The sequence below is a fragment of the Chionomys nivalis genome, chromosome 14 (assembly GCF_950005125.1).
Source record: "Chionomys nivalis chromosome 14, mChiNiv1.1, whole genome shotgun sequence".
Classification (NCBI taxonomy): Eukaryota; Metazoa; Chordata; class Mammalia; order Rodentia; family Cricetidae; genus Chionomys; species Chionomys nivalis.
The window spans coordinates 13,862,668-13,877,488 of NC_080099.1; positions in this window are offsets into that span (position 1 = coordinate 13,862,668).

Genomic DNA, 14,821 nt, shown 5'->3' on the forward strand with positions numbered 1-14,821 from the left:
TGGAATACTCTTTTCCACCTTTTCACTTGAAGATGTTGCCTAACTTTAAAGCTGAGTTTCTTGTAGAGAAAAGAAAGTCCTGTTTTGTTTCTTAACCAGTTCAGCGAGCCTGTGCCTTTGGATTGCTGGATCGCTTAATCAAGTCCCTTTTCCAGAGATCTGTTCTCACCCAATTAATTTATTGTTTATTTTGGAGATATCTTATTACCTTGTTTCACCCTTGTTGTTTCAGTCTTCCTCTGTTTAGATGTGGTTGTTTATTCATCTGGTTGGACAGTTGTCTCTGCCAATTTTACGATGTCATTTTTGCAGTAAAAGACTCTCTTTGGCTGCTATATCCTTCCTTCCTAAATTTGCCTTTTGTTCCAAGTAGGAACTTTAGTGTAGTTTCTGTTCACCACATATTAAAAGTTTACATACAATAACAATTTTCTATATTTTTATGATTTCTCTGCTAGTCAGTATAAATCAGATGTTGTTTCAGTAACAAATTACTCCCAAATCATAGTTGGTTTAACACACAAGTAGGTGTTTTTTCACAGATGCTACACTTTAAATGGTAGGAAATTATGCTTCTCATAATTACTAAGGATTTATGCTTGTTAAATGTCAAATTATTTACTCTTTGAAGTAGGTCAGAAGAAAGTCTTAGTACCTCATTTGAAGTCCCCAGAAGTGATCCAGGATACCACTTTCCAACTTACCTCAAAGTGGTCAGGAAACAGAGATGCCAAATATATTTTTAAGAAGTGTTTATTTTTATTTATTTTTTATTTATGTGTTTGAGTGTAAGTTTATGTGGGTGCTCACAAAGATCAGAAGAGGGCATCAGATCCCCTGGAGCTGGAGCTAGAGATGGTTGGCCCAATGTGGATGCTTGGTACCTACCTCTGATCCTATGCAAGAACCAGAAGTAGTCCTTACCACTGAGCCATCTTTCCCAGCCCTACAAAATGTGTTTTGGATGTGAGTAAGCATTTCTGAACTAATTTCATAACTTCAATGCATTTTCATACACAATGGCTTGTATGACCTTCATTTAACCCTTTTAGAAAGACAAAGTATGTATTCTTATCTGTAGTTTACAGACACCAGGTCTACTAAATTAGAAGAGAATTCAACGATATTATCGGGAATAATAATAGAACGGTATTTTGGTCTTCATATTAATTTTTGATCTAAAATTGGCTTCTGTTGCTAATTTGTAGCAGATTGTTCAAACTTTTTGTTAGCCACTACTAATCTCTACAATGTAAAGAAATCTCTAATGCTTTTTGTCTATCAAAAAGACTAACAAAAAGGCACATAAAGTACTTTACATCATTTCTAACCCACTAAAAAGGTTTAATTAAATGGTAGACCAGTTAAACATTTTTTTTCTCATGATTTCACAGTTGTTGGGCACAGATTTGAGAGAGTCATTCTTGTCTCTGAGCTGAATGTTTTCTCCCACTGTCACTAACTGCTGTGTGTGGGAACCATCCAAAGGAAGCACACGATATCTATATAAAGCAGAGATGGGGTTTGGATAGGTGGCATCTTGAGAGACTGGTATGTAAGTGCTTATTAGAGAATGAAGCAATTCTAGTGTCTGCTTTGGCAATTTAGAAAGGAATTTGTGTGGCTTGAGACATGGATTATAGAGGGATCTGGCTGCGACAGGTTCTGTTTTCCTACAAAGTGAGCTGCTATCCACGGACATATTCTTCACTAGATCTCTTTCTGTTTACAACATTAGGAACATTATGCCATTGTCTTCTCAGAGTTTGATTTTCAGCGTTTCTGCAAGCCTTTCTATTCCCCAACATCCTGGTCCAATGGTTGGTTTTGCTCACTGTGGTAGAATGCTTGACACAAACAGCTTTAGTGAGGAAAGTTTTGTTTTGCTCTGTTTCTTGGAGTTCACACCCAGAAAGGAAAAGCGGAATTCATGTCATGTTGACTCCAAGTAAACAAAAGGGAATGTTGACACTCTGGTTTTGCTTCTTCCTTCTTTTCTTTTGCCAACCTCCCAAAACGGAGGATGGTGCTATCCTGGTTCAGGCGAGTTTATGCCCTCAGTTCATCCTCTGGCAAATTCTCAGATACAAAGAGGTGTGCCTCCATTTCCTACCTGATTTCAACACCAAGTCAAGTTGACGATGAAGATGACTGTGTTAAATCTCTGCTGGATATTTGTGTGTGGATAACTAGCAAGGCTACCATCCCCTGATTGTGTTCTTCACCTTTCTTCCTCATGTTCATCCACTCAGGTCTATTAGTCTACCTCTTAATATGATTACTTGTCCTGAGGTCTTACTGGAATGATTGAAGTCATTTTAGAGGTCTCCTTTTCTTTTCCTCAGTATGCTACCAATTTCTGAAAAATTTACTTCTTCTCATAATGTATCTACCCCAGACTTATCTGTTCCCCATTTGGTGAAGTTACTCTGTTTCAAACTGCTAAATAACATTTGTCTTCTACTCACTCCTTCCCTATACTGGTCCCATCTACTTTCACAGCTGCAGCCATGAGGAACTTTCTTGAGTGCAAATGTCTCTGCTTTCTTTCGGAGACCTTCAATGGCACTGCAGAGCTTTTCTGAGTTAGAAGTCATGTTGCTTTCCCTATACTATTACCTTAGACCCAGCCTTCCTCTTGCCTCAATTCTCCACATGCCCATGAATTCAGCATCCACTCTTGCTAAATTCAGACATTTGTAGTTTTTTAAATCCAACCATCTACACCACACGTCAGTGCCTTTAGACTCAGTAATGTTGCCTTAAATGTCTTTTTCTGATGCTTTTGTCTCCTGCATGACCTTTAAGACTCAGTCCAAGAAATAATCAATCCCTGTTTGTTCTAAGGTCCTCCTCTATTTTCTTTGAACTCTCGTTTATCACCTGTCCTGTAATTTTCTTCCTCTGCTACTGACCAGTAGACAGGATTTTTCCCATATTGGTTGAAATAAAGAGGGAACACACAGTTTTCTTACAACTCTAAGGAGCTAAGGAAATAAAGTCCACACAAACTTAGTTCTCCTTCAGGAGTACTGGGATATTCCTTAAGTTGTGACAACTGGGTGTTTAAAATATATTTCTATGGATTTACTCTTATTTACATGACCTTACTTATGACTTGTGTTGTGTGGCTTCTGCCTAGTCAAAGCTGTAGTTAGCTGTCAAGTCTACTATCTCCTGGTTTCAGATCATCAGTTACTCCTTGTGTCTCTCAAACTAAATTTTTCTTTTTAGCATATGTGTCTTTGTCTCCTACCCAAAAAGTCCTTGGTAATAGTGTTCCCACAAGACGATGCCTGTCCTGGGGACATCTCTCAGTTCAATCAGCCAGATGCAGAGTGAGAAACTCAGGATAGAAAACGCAACCACCTTTATATACTGGAAATATCCTTCAGCGTGGGGTTGAAGACATGGCAAGGACCCAGGGCAAAGACATGGTAGAGCAAAATAATTTGAGATGGTTCACAATACTGTGATTAGAAGTACACTCAGTATCTAGCATGTGTTTTAATAAACACAAATTGTCAAGTTATTTTAGACTGGAGAATCATAATAAGAGTAAGTTGAAGGCAGAATGGCATGGGAAAGTGAGGTACTATTAATTGACTAAAGCTGAGAGGGAGCAACTGAAAGCAAAATCATGTGTCTCAGGTAATTTCCTAAAAGGGGTTTGGTTACCAGCCTCACGAGGTCCTCATCCTAGCAGTCATCACACAGTGAACTTCCCTGGCTTGATGAAGCAATTTGACGGCTTCTAGAAAGAAGCTGGTCCTCTTTCACTAATGTCAATATTTTAGAAAACTTGTCTGAGTTCCTAAGTTTTATTCAAAACATATATTTTGTTTTCGATGCTCTCCGGATCCTAGTATTATAGTGCTAAACAGTAATAATCTAATAGTTTCACTATCTGTGCGTTTGTCCCTTGGGTGAATAGGTTGCCCTCTCAAGTTGGTCCAGTCACAGAACCACTCCAAGAACAGGAATGGGTGGCTGACTCATGGAAGATGGGTTAAGGTTGCTGCTATTGCAAAGGCAAGGTGACCCAGCATCACTAATGATTTCAGATACCAACATGTTTTAGGCCTTTTTTGAAAAGGGTGGTGTAATTGGACAATTGCAGCAATTATTGGAACCATTGGGCTGAAAACAATATCTGTGCTTCATTTTTTTTTTGTCATTTCAGTTAAGAACATTCATGAATGTTTCTGAGTTGATCATAGTAGGAGAAGTACAAATGTCACCACAAAAGGATGAGTTAATTGGGTTTATCTGAACCAACTTTACTTTTTGTCTTTGGATAATTTCCATAATTTTTGTCTTCATCATCCAGGTAGCTCAGATCATTGGATGTGTCTAGGGACTCCCTTCATCTCCCTGAGATTCCGACTGTACTGAGGATTCTTTAAAAAGACCATGGTGAAGATGTCTAAAGCTGGAAGCCACATCAAACCACACTGTACCCTGGCTTTCCTACTGGTAGTTCTGCAGGACTGAGATGGTATCTTTCTCCCATGCCCTGGGACTTCAAACATTCATAGACAGAATATGCATGCAGTAGGAAAAGCAGAACAGTAACATTTTAGAGAGTTGGAGTCTTCGCTGTTTGCCTGTGACATCTTGTAAACTTACCCCACATTTTTGATGCCTTCTGGATTCAGTGCTCTGGAGGAGAGTTTCCTCTCCAAATTCTAACATCTAACTCTCCTCAACACGGCAGCTCCTTCCCGGATGGTACAGACAAAACTCTGTCTCTTGCACATACACCAACATCTGTTTACCTTTTTACTCTGACTTTAATGAGAATCTTTGTCATAAAGCATGAGTTGTGTTCTGGTGGCAGGAAGTGATGATAAAGGTATGGGGATTATTTCTCTTGATCTTGGAGAAATACCTCATATGAGCTTTCTAGAACAAAACAGTAAAGAATGAATGTGTTGCTTTCTTTTATGGAATGAATTATGGCTTCCTTTCTCATGAACTTTGTACATAAGTCTCAATACTGAGTTCTGTAGAATATCATCACATTTCTTGTTAAGTTCTTTAAAGAGAAAGGCAGGTTAAAATGGGACCTCTAGTGTAGGGACTTAGTCCATTGTAACTTGCTCTGTTCTCACAATAGAGAACAGAAATGTGTGTGTGCAGAGCAAGAAAGTGTTGCTTACCTAGACACGGGGGTTCTTCCCTTCTTTGGTCATTGGATATAACTAGTTACCTCACAGAGCTCAACAGAAAATAAGTAATGTGGACAAGTGAGAGCCACACAGGGAGAGGATAAGGAAGTAATGATTAGATCTTTTCACCCCCTTTAATTTATAAGCAAAATTGATTCTTTAGATCAATATCCCCAGGGGCACCAGAATCTGGGCTGCTGGTGGAGTCTGAGAGGTCCCGTCTGAATGTTAATTGTTACTTCTGCTGTCTGCTGGAGCAAGGATGTTGCTCTCTAGTTCAGAGCCAAATTCTGGCTACATATCAAAATCTATAGCAACACAACAGAGTCATTTTTCTCTAGACCCCAAATAAAAGGAGATTAATCACATTTGTCTCCCTCAGTACCTTTTCAAGGGAGTGTTTTTCTGTTTTAAAAAGCTGCTGTTGACTTCAGCTTTGAAGGCCACAGAGCACGGTGAAGGATGATAGACGGTTTGAAAATGCCACTGAGAATGCTCTTGCTGCAGATTCTCTACGCAGTTCTATTCACTCTCGCTTTTCAGTGCTTCTTCAGGACAGCAACCTAGGAGGTGGTGGCAGTTATTAAACCGGTGGCTTTTTCCGAATGTGGTACCCAGAACAGCAGCTATAGCACCAGAGAATTTCTTTGAAATTCATGTCCTTATTCTTCATCCTAGATGCACTGATCTGAACCAGGTCATTTGCATTGCCAAGCCTCTGACTAAGTCTGATTTCTCTTGAGAATTGCCACCTGAACAACTCACTCAGGGAAATATTTTGTTGAGATTTCTAAGAATCAGCTTCTATAGTTATTTCTTTCCCTCTCCCAAATCTTATCAACCCCTGGAAGAGTGAGATCTTTACATCCTACCTTCTTACAGGATTCCAGTAATATGTGCTGGTTTGGACATTTGGCCCTTAAATCCCTCCTGTAGTTCTTGATCTTCCTCATTCCTTGCCAATGGTCAAGAGAACTCAAAATGGGCACTACTTAAGACCAACACTTACGTATCTAATTTTTGAGTATGTGAGGTTTGGTTCTCATTTTACCTTGTCTATAGAATGCCTACCAAGAAGGTTGAATGTTTAGGATTTGTCCAAAGAAATGACAGTAGTTATTTTGAAGTTTTTATATGTGCCAGGCACTAACTTTTAACAAACTTTATTCTATTGAGGCTGGAAACAGACTATAATGTTGATGAAAATATGTCTGATAGAAGTTAAGTAACATTGCAGGTTTATACTGGGAAAGTGTTGTAGTCCTAGCAAGCTCCTTATTAAGCACTGGTAATTGGATAACAGATAAATAATTGTTAAAAGACCTGAAAGGAGCCCTTAAGTCTGGGTAATCTGAGTGTCACAGTTATGCTTCCCCATTATGTAAGTGTATATTAGAAACATAGCTGAAGGTAGAAACTTGATGTCTTTAGTATACTATAGTTGTAATTTTCACCTGCCTTTGGTGGGTATGTTAAATTCTCTAAGAGAGGTACTGAAATGGCTGTAAGAGGATGTGGGATTTCCCTCTGTATGCTGTGATTACTATTGGTTAATAAAGGAAATGCTTTGGTCCTGTAACAGAACTATAGGGGAACAGAGCTAGGTGGAGAAAACTAAACTGAATGATGGGAAAAAGGAGGCAAAGCCAGAGAGACACCATGTAGCCCCACCAGAGACAGACACAGGAACTTTAGCTGCTAAACCACAGCCACATGACCATACACAGATTAATATAAATGTGTTAAATTCATATGTAAGAGTTAGCCAATAAGAAGCTAGAGCTAATGGGCCAAGCAGTGATTTAATTAATACCATTTATGCATGATTATTTCAGAGCTAAGCTGCTGGGAACCAACAAGCGGCTGTCTCCTTACAATAATAAGAGATTCATGGTCTCTTACCATGTATTATTGATTAAGAAAGAACACAGACAATGAAGGGTAAAAGTTTAATCTCTTTGAGGGAAAAAAATTAATCTGATTCTCATAGTCGTACTGTAGTAGTTTGAATGTAATTGGGCCCCATATGCTGATAGGGACTGACACTATTAGGAGATTTGGCTGAAGAACTGTAGCAGTAGCTCGTCTTGAATAGCTATGAGTTTGTGTGTTGGGTGTCTTGGTCTTCAAATTGTGGTGGCTTAGAAATATTCTAGCGATGGAATCTTGGGGTCTACTGTGTTCTGCTACGCATAGCCTCCTGCCTTCTACAATCCCAACTCTGCCTTCACTTAACTTGTTCTACTGTTCTTATCATTAGCCTCCCCTGCTCCCACAGTTTTGTCCCCAGTCATTTGCTGGAATGCTCTAGTCACCTTATCCTTGCTGCCACTGATTCTTCTGTGGCTCTGCTGCTGTCTTGTCTTTATGTAGCTGGCTCAGCCTTTTCCCTCATGATAAATATAACAAGTAGGAAAGAAAAGGTCACCTGGGAGAAGCTTCTGCTTGGGCTTAATGTTGCAATTCAGAAGAGGCTCAGGAGGATGCCTCTGACTGATTCTAAACATAAGCCTGATTATTTAGGCAGAAAGACAAAACAAAACAAAACAAATAAAAACATGCCATAGGCGTGGCATGCGATTGGGTTATTAAAATTTTGATCAATTATAGAGCAGGTTCCAGTTCTAGCATTCGCAGGCGTTGCGTTGTGATAACCATACACTTTCTTCAGAGTCATAAGGGAAAATACTCCCTACTTATCCTGAAAGAACAGTTGTGTGTTGAGCAGGGTCAATTAGCATTCACAGAAGTTAGTCTTATGATGGTCTCTTTGGAAATATCTGCAGATGTCTGGAGTACTTTGGACTAGAACAAGGCATCCTGAAGCAGGTACAGTGATTGTAGTGGCCCTGTACGATACAGGTGTGTTCTTTAGAGTGGCTGAAAAAATTCAAAGCATGATGTTGCTTGTCTGTGTGCTGCCATTGATGTATGTTTGGAATTGTGTAACCAACTGGTATTCTCATTCTTAGGAAAGGCCATTTCTCCTTTTCTCAGCATGCCTTAGCTGCTTGCGGTTCCTTGTGTAAGGTTGAAGACTTTTTGAATTTCTTCCCTCACTTTGCCATGTCTCTCGTTGTCCTCGCTCAGCTTGTTCAGACAATCTGAGCAGGTCGTATTCGTGTATTTAGGAATATATATTTATTTCTATATATGTTATTCTTATATATATATTTATATCACTTTTATACATGTGATAAGAAAAAGAAGAGGCCATGAATTTGCAAGAGGAAAAGGAAGGGTTTGAATGGAAGAAAGGGTAAGAAAATGAAATTATATTATAATCCCCACATAAAAGAAATAATGGAAATACATTAAGTATCAAATTGCCAAAGAACAAATGAAGCTAAAAAATATTATACTAAATATTTAAGCTAAAAAATATTATACTAAAATTAAATAAATAGAACAAAAAAATCAAAGCAGCTGGCTGCTATGAGGATAGCTTGCATAAGTAATCAAACAAAAAGAAACTGTCTTCCTGCATCCCTTAAATCAAATGAACTTCTCAACTCTGGCAATTTCTCTTTTTCCCAGAAATAAAAACAACAGTACCAACAAGAACAGTGAGCGATGCTTGGAATAAACATTTAATAAAATCTCAACACAAACACATCTTTGGTAGTATTCATCAATGCTTAACTTAACACCAAAAACTGCTAGGAATAGCTGGTTCTCTTTGATCTGTCTCAATAAAGCTTTTTCAACAATATTCACTATTGTTATAACTCATGTTAACTTGGTTCTTCAATGAAGTGGGGAGTGACTTTATTTTGATTTTAGTTTCTCATCAGAGCAATAAGTTCCAAAATAATGTGAGCCATTACTGTTGCCCTTGGTTGCTTTCTGGAACTTGAAGGTAAAACCCTTGCTGAAGATTGGCACACACTTCACTTCAGATACAGCACTCAGAGAAATCGAGTTGGAGCTGACCGGCAGCTTCCTTCCTGAGTGCTGGATCTCACAGCCTTAAAGGAGTTCTGCAATCTACCCAGCGAGAGGAGCAATCATTTGTATCACCCAGATGTAAATCCTGTGCAGCTCAATGAGAGACCCAGAAAGAGATCCCAGATGATGTGATAGAGAACTATTGGTGCTAACACATAGCTGACTGTGTGGACTTAGGGCCCACTCAACGGGGGGATTCTCATGCCTGTCACTGTAAATATGCCAACTTTTCATGGTGGTAGAAGTCCTAGACTCAATGGGAAACCAATTACTACTATTTTCCTAAATCAGTACATTTCTGGCTGTATCCATAATATCTATTTTCAGAAGTGACTTTTATTAGTTATTGGAAAATATTATACAATGGATCATTTTCTGTTCTGTTCTTTCTCATGTTTCTTCCTGATCCATTCCCTCCTCTCCTAGGCCACCCTGCAACTCTCTCAACTTCCTGTGCTTTTTTTTTTTGATACTATCTTGTAGTAGATGGCCTTGCCCTCTGACTCTTGATCATCTTTCTGCCTCCCTCCTCTGTGATAGCTCCTGCGCTTTAAGTGTGGGGCTGTGCTTTCCAGGTACTAATTGAGAGAGATCACTGCCACAGTCAGTTGGTCTCTGCATTTCTGCCAGTTGTGGATTTCTGTAACAATTCTGTCTGCCCTAAATGCTTATCTTTATACCCACAGGTAAGTGAATATCTCACCCCTCATCAAAGTAGGGTCTTGTAATTAATAGTTGAAGTGTATTACAGAGATCCAGATTGGTTAGACTGTAGACAATAAAGGATGGCAAGGTGGCCAACTCTAACTGATACATCTACAATGCAGTCTCTGTAAGGCTCAGGGAACATTGCTGCAGAGAAGGCAGAAACATTGTAAGAGCCAGAGGTTCAAGATAGTGTCTCCTAGGTGTTACAGCCAATCTACACTTATTGAACTTTAAAAATATAGTTGCCTGAATGAGACCTGCATAAATAACACCAGTTGACATGTCAAAGTGGACGGAGGCAGTACCACCAGGTCATACTTGCAGATGAAGTGTTATAGGTAGTCAGTGGTGCTGAGAGATTATTTGTTTCCTCCAGGGACAAGCTCCCTCAATAGAAGCTTCAATCACATGTGTTCTGTTCAGTCTTGGACACATTCACATATGAGTAATGCTAAATGGACTCCATAGAATGCATAGACTTGTGTGTATGCATATGTATGTATGTTTATATATACAGGTAACAGTAACAATTAAAAGAGAAACCATGAATTTTTGAGGGGAGGACATAGTAAGAAGCTGGAGTGAAGTAGATATGGTACTCATTTGCAAAGTTCTAAGAAAAAGAGAAAACAATAAAAAAAACTGAAAATAATGGTAAACAATGCTTGAATATGGAAAAAATACTGACTCTGTAATTGATTTGGGGATTGGGATATGAATATGAAATAGAAATACATGAGCACATAGATAAGAGAAGTGATAGGGACTAACTTCTGTTCACTGGATGGAATTACAAGAGATGCTGTGATCCGTTGATGAAAGGATTCTGTTCTTACCTTCTCCATCGCTGATTCTGTGTTTCTGTTTCACTGATTGCCATTTCTACTCTTCCTGCTGGTACCATGGTAAAAGTCCTCTCCCAGAACTGTTGATCCTTTAGGATAACAATGACAATGATGAATGCTGGAGGAAGCCGCAACTAAGACACATATGCTAAGTTTTACTCATTCTGTTGAGTTCTGCAATGAGGAAAGTGTCTTTGAACCTCCCCGGTCCTTAATTTCATAATCTGTACCATGAGAACAGTAACTAGAGACTCTCTAGGTAGAGCTGCACTATCTGCTTTAAGGTATAGATGGAATTCTTGACAATGACATTTTAAAAAGCCAATCAGTCCCTGTTGTTCTGTCAAGATTGTTCCCGAAGAACTAACCCTTGTCTGATCTAAGGTAACCCTCCTCATCATTCAACTAGAGCTACTCTCTGTGATCCTGTGATTAATTAGGGCCTTAGCCGAGGAAAAGAGCAGGCACTTTGCATATTTTTATTTGTAGTTATTTAAATATGACTGTTGATGTACCTTTAATTAAATGTAATTTTACTTAAGTTTGCAAGCATGATCATATCCAGGATTTTTTTTGTTATTTCTACTTTCCAGTTTTGTTTATTTGGTTTCTCTCCCCTCCCCCAATAACCACAGACAAATTAATGTCTTTTCTTTTTCTAGCAATCCACAAAATCATCAGATGTGTTTCCTGGATACTCCTTTTCTTTGTATAACAAAACCACAAAAACTCATATGAACAAAAGCTCATATGAGAATTTTTCCTCGTTTTGAGCCCATTGGATTTGAACACAACAACCACTATTTCATTGCACCTCCCTCCTCGGCAGGGTATCCTGTCATCTCACATGTGAGGTGGCTTTAATTCTTCTGTAACTGGATCCAGAGAACATCATTATCTGTTCTTTTGTTACCAAGCACATAATATATTTCCAACAATTGTTATATTTCTAACAATTTTGCAGGTTTCGGGAAGAATTTGGAGGTTCACTGCTAAAAACGATTATACTGTAATTGCTATATAGATTGCTTTCCCAAAGTCATAGCAATTTAAGTTCGGGCTGAATTATGAAATTTCATCTCTTTCCCTTTGTATCTCCCAAAACATCACGTGCAACTGAATCCTTTAATTTTTTTCAGTCTTGATTAAATTATAACTTATAGTTGATTTGATACTTTTTTCTACATGAGTATCCTTGTATATAGTTGTAGGATATTTTGAATTCTGTTCATATACTGTTCATTTGTATCTTTTATCTGTATTTTCCCTTGGTATGAGCATTCTTGAAATAAGAAGATAACTGTCTCTTTCTTACCCTGATTATATTTCTCTCTAGATATTTAAGAAGGGATGTTGGAAATGATATGATATTTAGCTATCATATCTATTTTGTTTGTATTGCTGTGCCCTTTGGGTATTTTTTTCTTTTTTCCCTTTCTTTCTTTCTTTCTTTCTTTCTTTCTTTCTTTCTTTCTTTCTTTCTTTCTTTCTTTCTTTCTTTCTTTCTTTCTTTCTTAAGATTTCTGCCTCCTCCCCGCCACTGCCTCCCATTTCCCCCCCTCCCCCAATCAAGTCCCCCTCCCTCATCAGCCCGAAGAGCAGTCAGGGTTCCCTGCCCTTTGGGAAGTCCAAGGATCTCCCACCTCCTTCCAGGTCTAGTAAGGTGAGCATCCAAACTGCCTAGGCTCCCACAAAGTCAGTACGTGCAGTAGGATCAAAACCCAGTGCCATTCTTCTTGACTTCTCAGCAGTCCTCATTGTCCGCTATGGTCAGCAAGTCTGGTTTTATCCCCTTTGGGTGTTTTTAATGAATAAATACTCTCCATAGGTTACTTTCTTTATTTTTAGCTTTAATTTTTAAAAATACAGTATCCTAATAATATTATCTTGTCTTTCCTGATTCTATATTGTTTGCACAGGACAAGCAACACCTTTTCCATTTCTTATATCAATTTCATCACTTAATTTTATGAGTGCTTCCTTAAATAGGTTATGGCTAGCAGCTGTATTTTCTGCACCCTGACAGAGTCTGAGTTTTAATAGGATCATTGAGTACTTTTCCATTTAGCGTTGTAGCTTCTGTGCTTGATTCTGCTTTTCTTTTAAGACCAGAGGTCTTCTTCTCTTCATGGTTGACGTTTATAAATACAGCTCCATACGTTGGGCTCTCTAATGCCATGCTGGATGTTTAGAAGCACCCCTGGCTTCTCTCTGTAAGAAGCTCATATCCTTCTCTGCTTTCTAATTTATGGCAAGCAAAACTTTGCTTAGCTGTGATTCCGAGCTTCCTGCTAAGAGATGTCTGCCTCACCACTCACCCTTCATGGTCACATTGGTTCTTCTAGCACATTGGTCCTTCCTCCATGTCTGATGGTTATCTGCACAGAAATTGTTCTGAAAATCTGTTCCAGGTAAACTCGTGATTAGGTATGACTTCAGTGACGAGCCCTGGGTTTATTCCTGCAGGGTCCCCTGATGTGGGAGTTCAGTATTAAAGCTGGAAAGTCTTCAGGAAGTGACTATGAGCTAGGTGTACCTCTTAGCTCCTGTTACATGGTGCCAAGTCAAAGAGAACAGCGTGGTAAGGTACACATAGCCACCAAAAGAGCAAGCATTCTTCATGCTGTTCATCCAGCAAAGTGTCCTCATCTCAGGACATTCTGAACTCAGGGAATTTATATGGAAAGTCCCGAGGCAGATATGTTGAGAGCCACAATAACACCATCAGGTAACTTTGTAGCCTATCCTTTTTCTTGTAGATGTAATTGTATTTCTATGGTAAAACATTAATTTTCTACTGTAGCTTACTCTATTCTTAATTCAAAAACTGTTTATTAATTTATGTCTTTATTTTTCTATCCAGGCATTTTGGGGCATACTCAGTCAGTTAAGTATGTTCTGGTTTTGTTTCCCTTTGAACAGCTTTATTTTATAATGAAGGATGGTAACTTATGTATATAGAAAATTCTTGGGGTTCAGTTCTTTATTCTTATTAGGTTTGAATTGATGGAGATGACCTGGAAATAAATGAAAGAGGAGATGAACCTCTGCAGAAGGAGATTGTCTTGTAATCTGAACAAGGGAAGCAGCAATGCTTCTGTGGAAGTGGAGACTTTTGTGCCAGGGACCTAGCCGTTCAAAGGTCAGAAAAGGAAACTTATGGATGGGAAGATTTTCATCTGCAGACCTATTTTCTGCCTTCCCGTGTTCATAAATTTTTGTGGAGGTTAGAATGTTGTCATTCTTGCTGTCTTAGATAGGATTCTTCTTGCTATGAAGAGATATCATAACCAGAGACTCTTTTAAAGGAAAACATTTAATGGAGGTTACCTTACCATTTCAGAGGTTCTGTCCATTCTCATCACAGTGGTGATGGGGCAAGGTGGGAAGCAGACATACATGGCACTGGAGAAGGAGCTGAGAGTTCTACATCTGCATCTGCAGGCAGCAGCAAGAGACTGTGAGCCACTGGCCTCACTGGAGTGTCTGGGACCTCAAAATCTATCCCCAGTGACACTTCTTAAAACAAAGTCATATCTATTCCAGAGTGGTCATACCTCCTAATAGTGCCATGCTTATGGGAATCTTTTCTTTCAAACTACCACACTTGTCAAGAGTTCTCTTTGTAGGTCTTAATGACACACTGACCCCTTGGTAGGACTCTCCCCACTCCTAAGAGTCAGCATGATAACTCTTCCCTCGGAGAGTTTCTCTTGGCACTTAAGGCTTAAAGGTTGTTAAGTCTTCAGTGATGAATCCTTTTTTAATGGTAGTCATGGGTCTAGGTTTGTCCTTGATCAGAAAGATCCCAGTTTGATTTCTTTTATTTTATGTTATATCATTAAAAAATAAGCACATGTCATTCTTCTAAACCTATTATCCTCTTATTGTTAGCATTAAACAATATTTTTATTCTGATTGACAGAATAATAGTTAAGGAAAAGAATTGCCCCTCTGTATAAGTTGTTCTGGATCTCTGGATATCTATTGCTCTAAGCCTGAGGGCGAGTATCTGTTTTTCAATAAATATGTGGCCTAGTGTATACCCTGTAAAAGTCTATTTGGCATTTTGTCTGAGCTCAAGCTCCTTTCTTCGTTTCACCTAGTCTGACCTGATGTGGTTGGTTTGAGGAGAATGAGATGCAGTTA